This window comes from Petaurus breviceps, unplaced genomic scaffold, assembly GCF_028583685.1.
Source record: "Petaurus breviceps papuanus isolate PSGF00001 unplaced genomic scaffold, PetGlider_PUasm1.0 66, whole genome shotgun sequence".
Classification (NCBI taxonomy): Eukaryota; Metazoa; Chordata; class Mammalia; order Diprotodontia; family Petauridae; genus Petaurus; species Petaurus breviceps.
In genome coordinates this window covers 3,695,965-3,718,326 of record NW_027186442.1, presented here as the reverse complement: position 1 = coordinate 3,718,326, position 22,362 = coordinate 3,695,965, and positions in this window count along the sequence as shown.

The following is a 22,362-nucleotide window of genomic DNA, read 5'->3' as shown; positions in this document are numbered from 1 at the left end:
AAGAGGTAATAAAGGATTGATTTTCAAGATATGCTAAGAGAGTGGAGTCTACAAACTGTAGACAGATGAGCTTAACTTCTATTCCTGGTAAAATTCTAAATCACATTAGTAAAGGGTCGGTTTATGAATATTTAGAAAGGGAAATTATGATCACCAAAAGCCAGCATGGCTTTATCAAGAACATAGCATGCCAATAAAGCAAAGAAATGCTAACAAAGTATTAGTCCATAAACATGAGGAAAGACTAAACATATGAAGCACCAACACGATATTCATAGCACCTATGGTAGCTATGAATATACTGGCATAATTCTGAATTGCAAAAATATAACAGACTCCCCACCTCGAAGACAGAACCAAAACATTTATTCAGACACCAGGAAGCTGAATCCCAACACTGAAAAGCCAAATCTATCATAGTAAAAAAGAAATCTATACACAATAACAATGGAGGGGGCACTGCCATCTGTGGCGGCAAACACCCCAAGCGTCCTCAGGGTTTGCTGCCAGCACAGGTTCTTGGATCTGCTTTGATAAAGGAAAGCAACTCAAAATGGGTTAACAAGCTTACTTTAATCAGTCAAACATATATCGTTTACCTCATTCAGGGGAAAAAGGTCAGCACCCCGAACTTCAAAGTATACAGGCAGAATTATCAAGACAGAAACAGATCAAGTAGACAGCTTTCCAAACTGTCCAGCCATTACATCCATACCAAATCAACATCTGGGTTTCAACATCTGGGTTTTTCAAAGCCGGGGGGCTCTGGACAACGGCTTCCCAGAATCCATATCAAATCACAGAACACTTCTCAAAGTGAGCCCCAAAACAAAGCTACTGATCAGGGCTTATATAGCCTTCTCCTGGCTCAGAGAATGTAACAACCTTATTGACTCACTGGCCAATCAAGAAGTATCTACTGAAAAACAAGCCTCCCACCCCAGGCCCCAGGTGCACTTTAGCCAAGGGGCAGGGAAGATCTTGAAATTTACATTCCCATTACACCATCCCCATGCCTTCTTCCTGCTAGGGCCTTCCCACAAATACTCACAATGTGCTGCCTGCTTTCTCTCTCTCCCTCAGCTCTAACTACTCTGATCAACTACTTCTGGGCTCTGCTCCACACTTCCTTCTCAATCCATTCAGGACATTATAAAAATTCTGACAGAGAAGCATTGAAAGACTTAGGTGAACTGATAAAAACTTAATTAAGGAGATACAAGAAAATGTTAAACAAGATGAGTACAATATAAATAAAAAGAATGAAAACAACAGAACAATCATAATTGATTTATGTTTAATTACAATAGCCAAGCTTCGTCTGAAAGAAACTATGAAAAAGTGCTTTCCCATGCTTCTTTGTAGAGACAGAGGACTATGAGTGTGGGGAAATACAGATAACATTAGACTTAAATTTTCTAAATTCTTTGTGACAAGTGATTGTTCTTTGAAAGAAAGATATAGGAGGGAAAGATACATTGGGAAAAGTAAGTAACATAAAAATAGAAAATATCAATAGGTGTATTTTTTTAAAGGTCATATCATGATAATATATTTTTCTTCCTTTTGGTAGAGCAATTGGACTAATTAGCTGGAGAAGTGATATATACCCAATTTACCTGTATTCCAGCCATTTGAACATGTATTATGCTCTCCTTGTGAACAAAATAGAGATATGAGGATAGTACAGGTAGGTTGTATATTTAAAACATATTATATCACTGGACCCATAATTAATGGGTTGATGTCACACTTAAGCATCTAGTAGATAATCTTTGAGATATATCCTTGACCCTGTGCAGTTAAGCATTTTTCTCAATGATGTGAATGAAGGCATAGGTGATATGTTTATTGAATCAGGTCATATAATGCTGGGCAGAATAAATGCACTGATTGAATTTTATAAGAAGAAAAACAATAAAAATAAATAAACAATTCTGTATTTTAATTTTTAAAAAGGCAAATATACAAATTCCAGATGTTGGAGGTATGAATAGATTATAGCTCCTGTAAAAATTATCTAGGTCTTTATTGGACTGCAGACTCAATAATATGCCATATTAGAGAACTAACCCTAAAGACTTGGATTCAAGTAATGCCTCTGACACATACAGGTTTTGTGAATCTGGGTAATTCACTTAATCTTTCAGTGTTCTGAATGATTTTTTTAAGACTAATTTATAATGAATGTTCCCAAACACATCATGGGTAAGTGAAATTTCCTTTACTGGGAATTCTCTATAGCAGTAAAATCACAATTCCAGTCATTATCACTATCCTCCATCTTACAACCCCATTTAAGTCAAAAGTGTAAAATGCAGGTAAAAAAAAGTTATTGCTAGCTTTGACAAACTAAAAAAGATAGAAAAGAAAATTTTAAAGTAGTATCTAGAATGAATGAGGCGATATTTTTATTGTGTCCTGTTCTTCCTAGAAAACATCTAGAGTATGTTCTTCAATTCTGGATGTCTTATTTTGGAAATATTGCTCATGAGGTAGACTACACCTAGCTGTCCAAAGTCATGAGAAAACTGAACACCATTTTGTGGGAAGATTAGTTGAAGGAATTGTGGGACATGGGGAAACATACAGGAATAAAATTGTCTCCAAGGGTTGTCATGTCTTTCAGGAAGGAAATGAAATATATTAGATTTCACTTAAAGTGCATAATTAGGAGTAATGAATGGAAGTTGCAGAGATGCTACTTTTGGGTGATGTAAAGAGAAGCAGCTTCAGAATCAAAGCTGTCTAATTGTGTAATGGGATGCCCAGGGAGGCTGTGGTTTTTGCTTTACTAGGAGTCTTCATGCAAATGCTTGAGATTCTGCTATACCACATGGCAGGTAGTTATAGAGTGAATTCTTGGTCTTGTGTGGTTTAAATTAGATGACCTTTGAGGTCTTTTCCGATTCTGTAAATTTAATAAACTCTATGATCTAAAACTATTCAATATTTTAAAAATATATTTAATAACTGCTACTTACAATTCACTATGCAAAGAATGGTGAGTAATAAAAAGCTAAGTAAGATATGTCCTCTCTGACCCTATAGCCTAACAAGAGAATTAAGGTACATATACAAAAGAAAAACCTATAACAATATTACATTTATAACAAAGTTTATCATTTATAATGTAGAATGAATCTCTGAAGTAAATACAATTTGATTCTTTCTATATGAAGTAACTTACCTATACTGAGGTGGTAGGTAAGAGATTTCTGACCAAAATCCATAAATCCTAACTTTATATTTACTATTCTTCCCCTACAACTATTTTCCTTTCCATGTAAATTACACAAAACAGAGCATCAAAACTCTACAAAAGAGAGGTATCAACAAAAATTTGAAAAGGACTAGATTTGGGGCCAGAAAACCTAGACTGGAATCCCTTTTCTGCCACTTACTAGCACTTTAGCCTTAAGCAACTTCCTTCCTCTGTCTCTACTCTCTCCTCTTAAAATGAGGAAAGCAGGCCCCATAACCTCTTTTCATTTTCCCCATCCATACATACAAATAATTTGATATTATGTGGTTCTATCTGAGGAAAGAGTTATGTATATCATATCACAAAGAGAAAAACTGATAACAAACCCAAACCTTCCAACAAAGTCTTAGATGGTGTAAGATTTTCCCCCCATAATTTCCTAACTCTTGATTGTTAATCAAATCAAATTTATTCTGATCACTTCCTAAGGAGACATTGCACCTTTTATATCAGGAAAATATCTCTACCATGCAGGGCTTCTCTAGGTCTTTATAAGAGGATGGATGAGTGAATGAATTTGGAGATGTATTCACTTCCATGAGATTCCCAAAGGAGATGAAAATTTCTATAGATAGAAAGGCACATTTAGAAGTGTGTCCCACTGTCAGTCCCTGAAAATTGACTCTGTTTTCTGGGTATCTTCTCTAACCATGGCCTAAATAGCTGTCAAAGATTCTGGCTCAATTGTTAGGCAGTAATAAAATGTGCCCACTGAGTTCACAAAATAGCTATTGGCCACATTTCCACAGTTCCACTGAATATAGGTGGAGAAAGACAAAATAGCTTAGAGCAAATCATTGAAATTTTAGACCTTAAGTGAGTAGTTCCATATAACAAACAAATCTTAATTCCCAGAGGAATTGTTCAGGGATATCTGAACCATAGAAGAAAACCTATAAAACTTCCCTCCACAGAATGTTTTCAAACCCTTTTTTTAGGCAAGAAAAAATATAATGATATTTCATTTCACTAGACAGTCACACTCCAGGACATCCAGTAATTCCACAGTGTATGTAATAAAGTCATTGTCTTTAAAAAAAAGTCAAAAATATTATTTTGGAACTATGCAGTTATCAGTTTAGAACTGTATTGGCCAGCTAGGTTGCACAGAGGATAGAGTACTGGACATAAATCAGGAAGACATCTTCCTAAGTTCAAATCCATCCTCAGACTCTTACTGGCTGCAGGAATGTGGGCAAGTCACATAAGGGTTTTGGCCTCAGTTTCCTCATCTCTAAAATGAGCTGGAGAAGAAAATGGCAGTCTACTCCAGGTATTCACCCCAAATGGGGGTCAGAAAAGACTCAGATATAACTATGAGTAAAGGGTTATTTTTATATAAAAATTTATATAAATTTTATTTTTATATAAATTTTGTTCTAATAAATAAAGATGCATCTATAAATTTTATTTATTTAAATATAAATAAAATTTAAAAATAAAAACAATACTATTTAATATAAAATGTATATGTAATAACAAATATACCATATTTCTATTATATTATATACTAAAAACAATTGCATTATACATAGCTTTATTATGACATCATAAAAGTAAACAAATAAAAATCCATTTTGTCAAACCAGATTCCTGAGAGATGAAAGAATCGATATACTTATTTTGAAGGCATAATCTATTCCTCAGAATTTAGGAATGGATATTTAAGGACCCAATATGAACCAATTATGGAAATATCAGAGTCACTGTGACATAGAGGGCTAGTCTTAAAGTTAACAAGGCCTGGATTCAAGCCCTACCTCTAACACATGCTACCTGACAAATTTATTAAGTGTCTCAATGCCTAAGGAACACTCTAGGTTTCTAGATAAAAGTCACTAATCAGTATTAATAGAGAAAATTTTCATACTGAGATTTTCCCAAAATATTTAAATGACAGGTCTATTTTGAGGAAACTATGGGAGCCTCATATGAAACACTTTTTTACCACAGAAGTAGGAATAATCTTCTTTAAAATTTAACTCAATTGTCCCTTTGTGATATGGGAGTAAGCATAAGTTAAAGTACAGAAGACCATAAGTCTCACACTTTCTACCAACCTGGACATACTTCAAATGTTGGCCCAGTGAACATCATTTCCTGTGGTTGAAGAATAAACCTGAGTTGAGTGAGGTTTAATACTAAATTGGGTACAGAATGATGAATATTTTAATCACAGAAATTATCAACAATGTAAGAGTAGGGATGGGATTAAAATTTTTTAAAAGGATCAGGAGAAACCAGGATCTCCAGAAATGGCAAAAAAAAAAGTGGTATTGAAAGATTGGTCAGTAATTACCTCAGATTTTAAAAATGGGTCTCTCAGTAACATTAAAAAACCAAACCTTGCTAACTTCAATTTTATCTTTAGGTCTCATTTTTATAGGTATTTTAGACAGATAACACATCAGCAAGATTCACTTGCTATTTTAGGAAGAGTCAATCCCTATTTGAATTTGGTGGAGAGTGGATGAACTTTAAGGTCATTTCCAATGCTACACAAAGACACACACACACACACCCACATTGTACATGTGTGTGTATTATTTTGACTTAAATAAATGTAAAATAAATTTTTCTATGTACAAAGTAGAGTTTTTAAAAGAGGACTAAGTGAAGTTGCAAAGTTGTGTTACTCCAGTTTTTTCTTCTTTTAAAGTATGTATTGAATTCAGCATGTTATTTTCAAAGCTGACCTACTTGTCTGTGTTTCCTACTGACCTTCATTCTGTTATCTTCAGTGCATTGTGAAAAATATGCTTCGGTGACCTTTTTTTTTTTCATCTTGGTAGCCTACTAATTCTAATAGACTCCTTCCCCCCTGTCCCTCCATTGAAAGAAAAGTGCAGTCTTTACATCAAATACGAATAACTAAGCAAAATAAACTTCCCCACTGGTAATATGAATATATATATGCTTCATTCTATATCTTGAATTCATCTCCACTCTGTCAGTAAGGGAATAGTCTATGTTATCACTAGTCTTCTGCAATAATGATTCATCATTATACTGAATAGATTTCAAGTCTTAAGTGTTTTGGTTTTACATTACTGTTATTTGTGTCTTAGGTCTTTTTTCTCCAATTTTTTTTTGTATATCTCTATCTGCTCTCTCTCTCTCTCTCTCTCTCTCTCTCTCTCTCTCTCTCTCTCTCTTTATTTCATTTTTTAATTTTTTAGCTTTGGAGAGGGGGAGGTAGAGCAATTGGGGTTAAATGACTTGCCCAAGGTCACATGACTAGTTTATTTGTGTTAAGTGTCTGAGGCCGGATATGAACTCAGGTCCTCCTGACTCTATGGCCAGTGCTCTATTCACTGTGCCACCTAGCCACTCCCACATTATTGTTATTTGAATGAATGATTTTCTAGGGTCTCCTCACCTTACTATGTATTGTTTTATCCTAATCTTCCCAGGTTTCTCTGAAACATTCTCTTTCATCATTCCTTATAGTAAAATAATATTTCATTATATTCACTTACCACAGCTCTTTCAGTTACATCCCTATTGATGCATAATCCTTTGGTTTCCAGTTCTTTGCCACTACAGAAAAGAGCTGCTATAAATATTTTGGTACATATAGGCCCTTTTCCTCTTTCTTTGACCTCTTTGGGGTCAAAGAGGTGCTACCATGGTGTAATTGGCTATGAAAAGTTTAGTGACATCTTGAGTAAAGTACCAAATTACTTTTAAGAATGAATACACGTATTCACACCTTCATCAACAATTTACTAGGGTCCTTTTTTATCTCAAATCCCCTCCAATTATAGATAGCAAAATATAATCTATATATATATGTATATCTATATATATATGTATAAATTGTACTAATCTTATAGCTATGAAATGGAACATCAGAGTAATTTTCATTTATTTCATTCATAACTATTGGTAATGTGAAATATTTTTCATATGTCTCTTGTTTACTTAGATATCTTTGGTTGACATCCCTTGGTCATATCCTTTAGACATTTATGTAATATGGAATGGTTCTTCTAATATATATATTTAATAGCTCCATATATATCTTGGACATGAGGCCTTTATCGGAGAAAATTCCTGCAAAGATTTTTCCTAGTTGCTTCCTTCACAATTTCAGTAGGATTAATTTTATTCTCTCAAAGACTTTTCAATTTTAATGAATCAAATTTGCCCACACACTGTTCCATGGTCATTTCTCTCTATGTTATTTTGCTATGAAATCTTTCCCTGCTTATAGCTGTGATAAGTGTTTCCTTCCTTTTCCCATAAATTGTTAATGATGAGTCATTTTTATATCTAACTTATATGTATTTATATATATGTATTCATTTAATGCTTATCTTGATATATTGTGGAAATCGCAGGTCTAAACCTAATTTGTGACATACTGTTTTATAGTTTTCTGAAGAATTTTTTCTAAAACAGTGATTTGAGTTTGTTTGTTTGTTTGTTTTTCCCCAGTGCTTGGGTGTATTTATATTTATTGAAAGCTATAGAACCATGTACATTTCCTTCTGGATTTTTCCACCTAAAACATTTCATGGATTGACTTTTTAAAAAAAACTGTAACTAATGTATAGTAATTTTGACTATTACTACATTATAACATAGTTAATTTCTGGTATTATTAGGCAGCCTTCCTTCACACTTAATTCATTATTTTCCTTGAGTTTCTTTAACATTTTTCCTGTTTCTGACTTTCGTTCTGTTATGAACAACTGTTCATCAATGAGTGAACAATTTAATTTTGTCTTGAATTTTCTAAAGAAAGGTTTGTGGTTGTGTTCTTATGGATCCTTTTTGTGTCTTATTAAGCAGAGTTTTAGACATTTTGCCTATTTTGCAATTATTGTAAATAAAATTACTCCTTTCTATCTCTTCCTACTGGATTTTGTCAGTAATTTTATGCATACATATATGTAGAGTGATTATTTATATTTATATTCTAACCTACAAAATACATTAATTATTTCAATTAACTTTTATATTATGATGCTCAGCATTATCAAAATAGTATATAACATCATCCATACAAAAAGAGGTATCCTCTTTTCTTATTCTTATTTACTTTATACTTGTCTTGTTGCTATAATGAGCAATTCTACTAATATATCAAATAATAGTGGTGGTAATAGTCCTCCCTATTTTACTACTGATCTTTTTTGAAGGACTTCTAGTTTGTGTCCAATTACATTTAATTAAGGTTTTTAGTTTTAGACAGATACTATTTGCTATATTTTTAAAAGTTTAATTATTCATATGCTTTCTAGTTTTAACAAAAATCATTTTGAAATTTTTTCAAAAGCATTTTTCTAAATTTATTGGTATATTTAAATGACATTATTTTATTATTAGTGTAGTCTATTTTATTCATAATTTTCCTAATATTTAAAATTTTTTTCTCTTTATGAATTTGTTTGTTTATTTTTTGTTTACAAGATTCAGATCGACAATTCCTTGAGTTTCAAATTTTCTCCCCCTCCCTCCCCATGGCAGCATACAATCAAGTATATAATCTGCAAATAGTTTCACACTAGACATTAGTCAGGTTATAAAGAAGGATTTTATCAAATGGAATGAACGATGGCAAAGAGGAAACAAAACCAAATAAGAAAAAGAGCATGTATTTTGCTTCAATCTGGATTCAAACTCTGTTCTTTCTAGTTCTATATCTGAATGTAGACATCTCTCTCTATCATGAGTCTTTTCGGGTTGATTTATAAGCCTGCATTGCTGAGAAGGGTCCAGGCTATCAAAGTTGGTCATCACACATAAGTTGTGTCTGTAATTGTGTACACATTTCTCCTGGTTCTGCTCTTCTCACTTAGTATAAGTTCCTATAAGCCTCTCCAGGTAAATATGAAGTCCATCTGCTCCTCGTTTCTAATAGCACAATAGTATTCCATTACATCCGTATATCACAACTTGTTCAGCCATTCCCCAATTGATGGACACCTTCTTAATTTCCAAATCTTTGCCACCACAAAAAGATCTGCTATAAATATTTGTGTACATATGGGTCTTCCTCCCACATCTATGATCTCTTTAGGATAAAATCCTATAAGTGGTATTGCTGGATCAAAGGGTATGACATTACTTATAGCCCTTTGGGTATAGTTCCATATTGTTCTCCAGAATGGTTGAATTAGTTCACAACTCCACCAACAATGCATGAGTGTTCCAATTTGCCCACATCCTCTCCAGCATTTGTCATTTTCCTGTTTTGCCATCTTAGCCAATCTGACAAGCGAGGTGTGGTACCTCAGAGTTATTTTGATTTGCATTTCTCTAGTCAATTTTTTCATATGCTTATAGATATTTTTAATTTCTTCCTTTGAAAACTGTCTGTTCATATCCTTTGAGCATTTATCACTTAGGGAATGACTTGTATTCTTATATATTTGACTCAATTCTCTGCATATTTTAGAAATGAGTCCTTTATCAGAGACATAGGATGTAAAAATTCTTTCCCAATTTCCCACCTCCCTCTTAATCTTGGTCACATTGGCTTTGTTTGTATAGAAGCTTTTCAATTTCATGTAATCAAAATTGTCCATTTTGCATTTTATAATGCTCTCTAATTCTTGTTTAGTCATAAAGTCTTCCCCTCTCCACAAATCTGACAGGTAAACTATTTCTTGCTTTCCCAGATTGCTAACAGTATCACCCTTTATACCTAGATCATGCACCCATTTAGATTTGATTTTGGTGTATGGTGTTAGATAATGGTCTGTGCCCAGTTTCTGCCATACTGTATTCCAGTTTTCACAGCAGTTTTTGTCAAATAGTGAGTTCTTATCCCCAAAACTGGGGTTTTGGGGTTTATCAAAGAGTAGATTATTATAGTCCTTGACTGCTGAGTCTTGTGTACCCAGTCTATTCCGTTGATCCACTACTCTATTCCTCAGCCAGTACCAAATAGTTTTGATGACTGTTGCTTTATAATACAGATTGAAATCTTTTATAGCTAGGCCACTTTCCCTAGCATTTCTTTTCATTAATTCCCTTGATATTCTGGATCTTTTGTCCTTCCAAATGAATTTTGTTAATATTTTTTTTCTAGCTCTCTAAAGTAGTTTTTTGGTAAATTGATTGATATGGCATTAATATATAATTTAATTTAGGTAAAATTGTCATTTTTTATATTACATTTTCCTAGTATTACAGCAACCTGGTCATACCATATAGTCATTTTGATATTTTAGTGTAACACCTTTACTCATGTTTTCTTTAAAATGTTTGTGTGTGTATATATGCATATGAAGGATATTGATCTGTAGTTTTCTGACTTTACTTATTCTGTTCCTAGTTTAGCTATCAAGATCCTGTTTATATCATAGGAGATATTTGGAAAGATCTCTTCTTTCACCATTTTTGCAATCATTTTATATAATATTAGTGTTACTGGTTTCCTGTATGTTTGATAAGGATTCACTTCTTCCCAGTTCTCCCCTCCCCACTTTTGTACACTTGATTTATAGCTTGTTCAATTGCTTTTTTTTCTGAGACAGGATTGTTTAAATTCTCAATTTCTTGTTTTATTATTCCAGATATTTTATATTTTTTGTATTTCATTTTTTGTATATTTTTGTATTTTTTTGTATTTCAATTTTTTTTGTATTTCGTTCACTTCTTTTGTTAGTTTTATTAGCATAATATTGAGCAAATTTTTGACATAATTTCTTCTATTCTTCACCTCTTAAGACTTTTTTCATTTTTAATACTTTGCATTTACTTTTACAATTTCTTTTTTTAATTAGCCAATTGTTTATCTGTTTAATGTTTTTTTTTCTAAAAATATTACTTTTTACCAAATTATTGCAGTTTTTTTGCTTTGCTATACTTTCAATTTTGGCACTCTTATTTTCAAATTCTCCAATTAGAGTTTGGTTTGGTTTTTATTTTATTTTTGTTTTACTAATTATTTTTAATTGTATGACCAATTAATTCATCTATAAATTGTTTTATTGATGAAACTGTCTAGAGATGCAGATGTTCCCTCACACTGTGATAGCTACATATCCAAAACTTTGATGATTTTTCATTCTTATAATATTTCTTTAATGACATCATTAGTAAGTTGCATATTTACTCTCTCCCTGTCATTCCTATTTTTTTTTATTTTCCCCTGCCTTTGCTTACTTTTTTAAAATTATAATAAAATTTTCATGACTACTATCTAACCCTTGATGACAGTTTTTGTTGAGAGGATACTTGATTTTTCTCACCTTCTAATATCAACACAACCCATAAAGAATCCTTTACAGTTGATCAATCCTTTAAATTTTTTTCTTGAATCTTGTGTTTGAATTTCAAATCCTATTCACCTGTATTATTGCCATCAGAGATACTAAGAAGTCTTCAATATCATTTTCTTCTGTAGGAGTATACTCAACTTTTCCATGTATATTACTTTGTTGTAAACCTTTACTTTTTTTATTTGAAATATAAACTTCCAAGTGTTCTTCTTCTTTATAGTGGTAGTTGCAAATCCTTTGTGATCATTAACATAGGTTCTTGGTGCTTGAACTTGTTCTTTCTTTCTGCTCATAGTATTTTTTATTTTTTTAATCTGACAGGTGCAAATTATAGCTATCACATTCCTCTGAGTTTTCATTTTGTGATTTCTTTCAGAAGATAACTAATGGATTCTTTTTATTTTCACTTTGATTTTTGGTTCTAATAAATAAGGGCACTTTTCTTTTATGATTTTTTTAAAATTATGGTATCAGTATAATGTGGTTTGTTTGTTTAATCAAGGTTTTTGGGTAATCCAATGATTCCTAGATTTTCTCACCTTACTTTCCATGTCAGTTGATTTTCATAGGAGATTCCTTATATTTGGTGATATTTTTCAGTCTTTCGATCTTGTTCCAATATTTATTCTTGTCTCTTATAGTTTGTTGATTTCTGTTTGGTCTTTTCTAATTTTTCATAAAGATTGCTATGTTGGTAAACTTTTGTACTTTTTGGATAAGACATTCATCTTCCTTCTAAAGCCCTCATTTCTTTTCCATTAATTTTCTTTAGAGCTGTCATTTCATTTATAATATAATTTTTAAAAATTCAAAACTTTGCTTCATTTTCCCAGAAATTATTGTGCTTTTTCTCTGACATTGTTGGTCAGACTGTTTTCTGCTCCTTATTGTTTTCTGATTTTGATTCAATGGGTCTTTCTTTTTAAAATTTTTTTCTTATTAATTTTTTTTTTACTATGAGTTTACAAGATTCAGTTCCCTGGCTCTTTGAGTTTCAAATTTTCTCCCTCTCTCTCCCCTTTCCCCACCCATGGCAACAAACAATCAGGTATAGGATCTGAAGATACTTTCACATTAGACATTGGTCAGGTTGAAAAGAAGGATTGTAATGGATGGAATGAACAATGGTAAAGAGGAAACCAAACCAAAACAAGAAAGAAAGAGAGCAGGTAATTTCCTGCAGTCTGTATTCAAACTCTGTTCTTTCTGGTTCTATCTCTGAATGTAGACATCTCTCTCCATCATCAGTCTTTTGGAGTTTACTTGTAGTTCTGCATTTCTGAGAAGAGTCCGGTCTATCAAAATTGGTCATCACACATACATTGTATCTGTAATGGTGTACAAATTTTTCCTGGTTCTGCTCTTCTTGCTCAGCATCAGTTTGTATAAGCCTCTCCAGGTAGATATGAAGGCCATCTGTTTTTTGTTTCTTATGGATCAATAGTATTCCATTAAATTCATATACCATAACTTGTTTAGCCATTCCCCAATTGATGGGCATCCCATTAATTTCCAATTCTTTGCCACCACAAAATGAGCTGCTACAAATATTTTTGTACATATGGGTCTTCCTCTTGCTTCTGTGATCTCTTTGAGATACAACCCTAGAAGTGGTATTGCTGGGTCAAAGGATATGAAATTACTTATAGTCCTTTGGGCATAGCTCTAGATTGCTCTCCAGAATGGTTGGATAAGTTCACAACTCCACCAGCAATGTGTTAGTGTTCCAATTTCTCCACATCCTCTCCAGCATTCAATGGGTCTTTCAAAGGCCATATGTGAAAGATGTGTTCTATATGTGAAAGATGATGCAAGTTCCCTTTGGCATAGTAAAGGTCACAGGATATACTTCTTAGAATCTATTAATATTTCAAACTATTAAAGAGAGGACATTTTCTGAAGATAGTCCAAGCCTTTGGTATTATTTGACTACTCTTGTCTTAAAGGATCCCAATTTTTAGACTCTTATATTATACTTCAAGATCTACCTTTAAGGAGCAAAAACAGGACCTCTGTGTGGCTCCAGCCCCCACCACCTCCAATACATGTAAAAAAATTACTCTAAACAAATTTTAGAGTTACAGAACCCACAAAGTATAGACAGAAACAACTCTCCAACTGAAGGCAGCCCAGAAGGCCAACAGGAAAGGTCTAACACACTGGGCTGGGAGCCAAACACAGTCACACATGAGCCACGTGGTTCCGGCCCCAGGGCAGCCCTGATCAGCAGCGGCTAGAATAGATTTCAGGAGAGTGAATCACCAGCAGCTGGGGTGGTTTCCAGGCTTCTCAACCCATAAATGAGAAAAAAGAAAGTAAAAGGTCAATCAGGAAATCTGTTGGAACTAGGTGGAGAAGAGAGTGGTCCAACCCCTGCCCCTGGGGTGAGAGGTGGCTGAGGCTTGCCAGCTACAGCTGCTTCCATGTGGCTGCTTCCAGAGCTCCTTCCCTGAAGAATGTAGGCAGCCCAAGCCACCATTCAGAGGGTAATTGCTCTTGCTTTAATCTGTTTGGGTCTGGATCAGAGTTCTTGGGTGGTGGTCCTGTGGTGTGTGGCCACTGTACTAGACTTGTGGGAGCTGTAGAGAGGACACCATACTAATAGCTCTGGCAGCTACAAAAATCCCAGTGATTTGGGTAATAGCTCTTTGCAATCTGTAAGCACAGTTCTACTGTGGCAAAGAGCTCAAAAGTCAAGCAATTGACTGCCAATATGAGCAAGCAATGGAAGCACAAATAGACCAGATAATTTTTTTTTGGAGATGAAAGGATTAAAGCATGGAATGTGAGGAAGACAACAAAGTCAGAACTCCTGAATCAAAAGCTTCCAAGAGAAATATGAACTTGTTATAGGCCATGGAGGAGCACAAGAAGGATTTTGAAAATCAAGTAAAAGAAGTGGATGAAAAATTGAGTAGAGAAATGAAAATAATGCAAGAAAATCATGAAAAGCAAGTCAAACAGCCTGCTAAGGAAGACCACCAAAAATACTGAAGAAAATGACACCTTAAAAATAGACTAACCCAAAAGGCAAAAGAGGCCCAAAAAGTCAATGAGGAGAAGAATGCCTAAAAAAAGCTTAATTGGCCAGATGGAAAAGGAATTATAAAAACTCACTGAAGAGAATAATTCCTTCAAAATTAGATTGGAGCGAATGGAAGGTAATGACTTCATAAAAAATCAAGATACTATAAGACAGATACAAACAAATGAAAAAATAGAAGGCAGTGTGAAATATCTCATTGGTAAAACCACTGACCTGGAAAATAGAACCAGGAGACATAATTTAAAAATTATTGGACTACCTGAAAGCTATGATAAAAAAAGCCTAGAATTCTTCTTTCAAGAAATTATCAAGTAAAATTGCCCTGATATTCTAGAACCAGAGGACAAAATAGAAATTGAAGGAATTAACTGATTGTCTTTTGAAAATGATCCCCAAAAGAAATGTCCCAGGAATATTATAGCCAAATTCCAGAGTTCCCAGGTCAAGGAGAAAATACTACAAGCTGTCAGGAAGAAACAATTTGAGTATTGTGGAAACACAATCAGGATAACACAAGACCTAACAGCTTCTACCTTAAGAGATCAAAGGGCTTGGAATATGATATTCCAGAGGTCAAAAGAGCTAGGATTAAAACTAAGAATCACCTACCCAGCAAAACTGAGTATAACACTTCAGGGGAAAATATGGTCATTAAACGAAATAGAGGATTTTCAAGCATTCTTAATGAAAAAACCAGAGCTGAGCAGAAAATTTGACTTTCAAATACAAGAAGCAAGAGAAGCATGAAAAGGTAAACAAGAAAAATAAATAATATGGAACTTGTTAAAGTTTAACTATTTACATTCCTACATGGAAAACCAATAATTGTAACTCATAAGACTTTTCTCTGTATGAGGACAGTTGAAGGCAATAAATATATATATATATATATATATGTATATGTATACATTCATATATATGTATGTATCAGAGAGTGTAGGTCTGTATAAATATATATATATATGTGAGTGTGTGCATATGTAGGTACATGTATACATAGAGAGCACAGGATGAGTTGAATATGAAGGGATGATATCTAAAAAAAAATAAAATTAAAGGGCGGCCAGGTGGCTCAGTGAGTAAGAGCACCGGCCCCAATGTTGGGATGACCTGGGAATCAAATCCGGGCTCAGATACTTAGCACCACACCCAGAAATAACTGGCCGTGTAACCTTGAACAAGTTACTTAAGCCCAATTGCTTTTAAAAAATTAAATTAAATAAAATTAAGAGGTGACAGAGGACTATATTGGGAGAAGGAGAAAGGGAGAGATAGAATAGGGTAAATTATCTCATATAAAAGAGGCAAGAGAACACTGTTATAATGGAGTGGAGGAGCAGGAAGGTGAAAGGAAATGTTTTAACCTTGCTCTCATTGAATTTGGCTTAAGGAGGGAATAGCATACACACTCAATTGGGTATCCCATCCTACAGGAAAATAGGGGGGGAAGGAAAGGGGAGATGATAGAAGGGATGGTAGATTGGGGAAGAAGCTAGTTAGAAGCAAACACTTTTGAAAAAGAACAGGATCAAAGGAGAAAATAGAATAAGTGGGGCATGGGATATGATGGAGGGAATTATAATTAGTCTTTCACAATATAACTACTATGGAAATGTTTTGCAAACTACACATGTACAACCTAATTGTTTATCTTCTCAGTAGGGGTGGGTAAGGAGGGGAAAAGGGAAAAAATCTGGAACTCAAATTTTTAAAACAAATGTTTAAAACAAATTCCTTTTTTACATGCTACTGGGAGATAAGATATGCAGGCACTGGGGTCTAGAAATCCATCTTGCCCTACTAGAAAGTTACCCGGCAGGTGAGGGGGATGGGGGGTTGAGGGAGAATATATGAGAGAACAGATTCAGGGAAGGGATATTTAGTAGGCTTGCTATTTTTGGATGGGGGTCAGGGAAAGTTAGGGAGAAAATTTTGTAACTCAAAATCTTGTGGAAATGAATGTTTAAAAATAAAAATAAATAAATAAATTGGAAAAAAAAATTTGAAAATATATCTACCTAAAAAAAAACATCCCCGAGTGGCTTGGTGGCACAGTGAATAGAAAACTAGCCCTAGAGTCAGGAGGAACTGAGTTCAAAGACGGTCTCAGACACTTAACACAAAAACTAGTAGTGTGACCTTGGGCAAGTAACTTAATACCAATTACCCTACCTTCCCCCCCTCCAAAAAGGGGAGAAAAAAAAGTTATCATGGGGATGAAAACACCAAGTCACTATATTTGGACTTTTTTTCTTCTGATACTTAGCTAATGCTATTAATGACTGTGGTAAATATTTTAATTCATAGAATATTTATTGTTCATCAATCCAGATCATTCACAACCCATATATATGTGTGAGTATGAGTAAATATGTATGAGAATACATACACATACACACACATACACACATATATATATATATGTTCAATTTACACTCTAAACACTTGCCTAAGACCATTATCTCCAAGCTTCCCAATAATTTCCTAACTGCCAAATGACTGACTACTCTTTCCTACTAGTATTTTTTGCTAGAAAATCATGTCATTCATCTCCTCACTAATTACACTTATCTCCTAACCTAGGTCAAGTCCACTTTTTAGCTAGCTCTCTTGCTTATTTCATCAGCCCGATTGAATTCAATTATTATCTCTATATAGAAGACATCTATACCTACCTTCTCTCCTGATCCCCAGTCTACTAGAAAGCACCCACTTGATTCATCTCTATCTGAGATTCAATATATGCAAAACTGAACTCATCTTCTTTCTTGCTTCCAAACCTAACCACCTCTAAAATCAACTGTTCTGCTTCATAAATCATATAGTGGTATACTAACCTAATTTAGTAGTAGTATCAAAGAGAACATCAGGGATGGTGTCTCTTTTGAGAACTCTACTGTCCTCCCAGTAAAACAGATTCATAACACCACCATTATCTTTGACTTTTTCCCTCCCTCCCCTTTTCACTTTCCCTAGCTAAATCTTACTGCTTTTCTCTGTTCTCTGAACCCAGAGATTTTTTTTTGCTTTTTTTTTTTTAAAGCAATAGGGGTTAAGTAACTTGCTCAAGGTTACACGGCCAGTTATTTCTGGGTGTGGTACTGAGTATCTGAGCCCAGATTTGATCCAGGTCATCCCGACACTGGAGCCGGTGCTCTTACTTGCTGAGCCACCTGGCTGCCCCTTTTTTGCTTTTTTTTTTTTTTTGGAGGAGGGAAGGTAAGGCAATTGGGGTTAAGTGACTTGCCCACGCTCACATGGCTAGTTTTTTGTGTTAAGTGTCTGAGGCCAGATTTGAACTCAGGTTGTCCTGACTCCAGGGTCGGTGCTCTTTTCACTGTGCCACCTAGCTGCCCCTGAACCCAGAAATTTTAACTGTAGCCTTCATACATTTGCAAAAACTGTACTTCATGATTGGAAGCTACTTCCTTCTTCAAGTGACTGTCTCTCTGTATCTATGTCTGTCTATAGGCTGTGTCTCTCTTTCCTTCTCTATGCAATATTTCCAACTGATCCAATAGTTCCCTTTCCAAACTACGTGGCCAATGGAGCGGGAAAATTCCCTGGTTCCTCCCTGCAGGGGTCTCCTGTACATCCAATATGTCTAAATTTCTAGCTGCTAAAATTAATCCAGTGTTTGCCTCCTTAAAAGTGCCAAACATGTTGCTAATCTGCTTGTTCAAAAAATCCTGTCGTTCCTTTCTTGACACAATAAGAGAGGTATTTATACCTCATAAAAGGATCCCATGGTATTACAATTTGATTACACATTAATACCTCATAATTTGTGAGTGCATTCTGTAATTACATCATCTAACCTGGGAAACTGAGATGTGAGCAGTCTCCTCCCTACATCATGATTCACCATCAATTCATTACTTTGTTATACTTATCATTGTAACAGTATAACAGTATATTATCCTAGTAGAATTGAATTCCCTTGAGGGTAGAAACTATTTCATTTTTGTCTGCATCTACAAAGCACGTTCTCTGATTACAAATTCACTAATTTCTTTTTCCATTTTACCATGGGGCCTTCCATTTCTAAAGTCCTATTCTTCCCTATCTCCCCATATCTTACCTTTCAGAAATTTAGGCTTTATCAATCTTAACACAACTTTCAATTGGTTCACCATTTGCTTTTTTCTCAGACCATCAGTCATACTCTGGTCTCATTTATTACTTCAAAATATTTGCACTTTAAATCACCAGCTGAACTTTATACTGTCTTCTACTTTTGAATCTCTTGTCCCACATTCCTACTGAATTTCATTTTTTCCCCAACCCCCAACTCAGGATTACTCTCAGCATCCATCTTCTCTGCTTCTCCTCTTGTCCTGCATAACACTGCTGGAGGAAGTCAAATATTCTTTCTGACTGCTCCCACTACAAATTTATGTTTTCCAGTGTTATATGAGACCTTGACACTGCATGCTAATTCTTTTATTCTTTCCTGATTAAATATATAACTCTTCAGTGGTTATACAAAACCTTATCTTCTCTTTTCACATATCCAACAAGTCTCATCCTTGCTCACAATATCAGGGCTTACTTCATATTTCATTGGGGAAAGGAGGGAATACATCTGTGAAGAGCATCTTCTACCTAGTTTTTCAAAATACTTCAAATCACTCCCCAAACCTGGCCTATTCTTTCATCCTTTGTTCTCATCTTAAAGGAGATATTAGTCTTCTTGCCAACACCACTTTGTGTGTTCATCTTATCGTGAGTTCATCTTCTCCTATATATTGTTACTTCATCTTATCCTATATATTGCAGAAGATGCTGTAGTTCATACCCTTTCTAATATTCATCTTTATCTTTATCTACTACCTTCTTTCCTAATGATGCCTAGATGACATCATCTTTAAAAAAAAACTTCCCTTGACTCTACTGTAATATCAGGTTCTCATATTCTCTCACTGCTTACTTTTACAGATAAATTCCAAGGAAGCAGTCCATTCCTCTACTTTCTCACTTCATACTCAATTCTATTTAGATTGTCCCAGAATTCCTATGAAATATCCAGGGCTCGGGGTGGAGCCACGATGGAGGAATGGAAGCAGTAACTTTTCAAAGCTCCTTCATGAATCCCATCACTAAACTTTAAAAAAGTGAATCTGAATGGATTTTGGAGTGTTAGAATCCACTGGGAGACAAAGCATGGCAGAATCCAGCCCACTTTTCTGGGTCCACAAAAGTCCAGAAAAGTGTCCACATGGGTCCAGACAGGGGGAGCGTGGAGCATGTGGGGGCTGCAGCAGCTCAGACTAGAGAGCAGACTACAGCAGAGAGAGAAGGAGCCCCAGCCAGCAGACTCACCCACCACAAGGACTTTTCGCAGTCGTCTCACCAGCATCTCACCATGGGATGGGAGGATTCATTGGAGCTGGGTAAGAGAGGTCTTGGGGCCCCCAGCAGAGACAGCAGCTTCTCCTGGGGCTATCAGACCCCAGCCTGGAAGTTTAGAAATCACCTGCCTGTTTTTCCAGGGGCTAGGATGTCAAAGTAAATTCTGGCGGCTCCAATTCCCCATGCCTGACCTAGACAACACAGAGATAAGTGTCCCACCCAGACTGAAATCCTGAGATAGTGGAAATAGCTTTTGGCTTGGGAGTCACTGAGAAGACTTGTAACTAAGGCAGCAAGGAGTCTGAAGAGAAGAGGGGGAGGGGTCTCAACAAGCCCCACTTCACCTGACCAGCAAAAGCCTGCCTGAGCAGTAGCCCAGGGGCATAGGTGCAGAAATCTGAAGTGGCCAGACCATCTCTTCTCTGAAGATTACTCTGTGACCCTCAGCATGACTCAGGGGGAACATTGAGACTTCTGGCTTTGGCCTCAATCTAGACACCCAGAGGCTACAGCATACAAAGTGAAAAATCAGTCCCTTAGCTTCCAGACTGAGAAATTAGGAAGTACGAAATTATAATGGGAAGGAAGCTGAAAAGGAGAAGGAGAAGGCAAGAAAATCAATTAGAGCTTATTATAGTGAGTAAGAAGAACCAAATACAGAGGACAACATGGACTCTATACTCACACCTGAGACCAGAGAAGGAAATATGAACTGGTCTCAAGCCCAAAAAGCATTCTTGGAGGAGCTCAAGAAAGATTTTAAAGGCCAAATTAAGGAGGTAGAAGACAAATTTAAATCTACAGTGACCACATTGGAAAAAAGTCTCACTGAAGAAAACAAATCCTTAAAAAGTAAAATTAGTGAACTAATTAGAGAAAATACCTCCCTAAAAAAGGATTTTCAAAAACTAACTGAAGAGAATAATTCACTAAAAATTAGAATCAGTCAAATTGAAGCTCAGGATTCTATGATGCACCAAGAGTCAATCAAACAAAACATGAAGATTGAAAAATTGGAAAAAAGTGTAAAATATCTCACTGGAAAAACAACTGACCTAGAGAACAAATCCAGGAGACATAACTTAAGAATTATTGGTCTACCAGAAAGTCATGATGAAAAAAGCAGCCTGGACAACATTCTCCAAGAGATTGTCAAAGAAAACTGTCCTGAAGTCCTGGAATCAGAAGATAAAGTAGTTATTGAAAGAATTCACTGGACTCCTCCTGAAGGAGACCACAAATTGAAAATTACAAGAAATATAATAGCCAAATTCTAGAATTACAAGACTAAGGGGAAAATACTGCAAACAGCCAAAAAGAAACAATTCAAATATTGTGGAGCTACAGTCAGGTTCCCACAGGACCTAGCAACTTCCACATTAAAAGATCAGAGGGATTGGAATTTGATATTTCTTAGGGCAAAAGAGCTAGGACTGCAACCAAGGATTAACTACCTGGCAAAACTGAGCATAATCTTTTAGGCGAGGAGATGGTCATTTAATGAAATAAGGGACTTTCTGACTTTCCTGATGAAAAAGCCAGAGCTCAATGGAAAATCTGATCTCCAATTACAAGACTCAAGAAAGACATAAAAAGGTAAACAAGGAAAACACACATTCACACATGTACACTCACGCACACATGCACATAACTTGGGATGCAATAAGAGCAAAATATTCACATCCCTCTGTGAGAAGCTGATAACTGTCAATATCAAAATCCATATGATTATCATAACCTTTAAAAGGATTATACATAGATAGAGGGTGTGGGTATAAATGAACTAATCTGATGATAAAAAAAAGCCTTATTAAGGGGGTCAAAGGGACTGTAATGGGATAAAAGGAAAGGATGAAACAGAAAAAGGTAAATTATGCCATACAAAGAGGCATTAAAACACGCTATAGTAGATGGGAAGGAAAGGCAGAGAGGATCATCATTTGAACATTATTCTCACTGGTTCTGGTTCAAAAAGGGATCAACATAATCAGTTAAGTTTAAGATTCTAATGTGAAAAGACACAAAAACTCATTAAATAGAGGGAAAGGAGGGAGGGAGAGGAGCACTGTATGAAATTTACTCTCATTGGTTTGGGTTCAAAGGGGGAATAAAATATTCTGATAAGTATAAAAATCTATTGTGTCCTATAAGCAATAGGAGGGTATGAAGGGATAAACAGGGGAGGGATTAGAGGGGAGTGAAATAGTAGTAAGGGGAAAGGGTAGGTAAAGAAGCAGGGATCACCAGGAGGGAACACTGAGGGAGGTGGTGGTCAAAAGGAAAACCCTTAAGGAGGGAAAGGGAGAAGGAAGAAACAAAAACATAAGCAGGGGAGGGAAAAGGATGGAGGGGAAGAGACAGATAGTCATCATTGCTGTGAATGTGAATGGGATGAACTCTTCCATAAAACAGAGGCAGAGAGCAGAATGGATTAAAAACCATAATCTTCCAACATGTGGTCT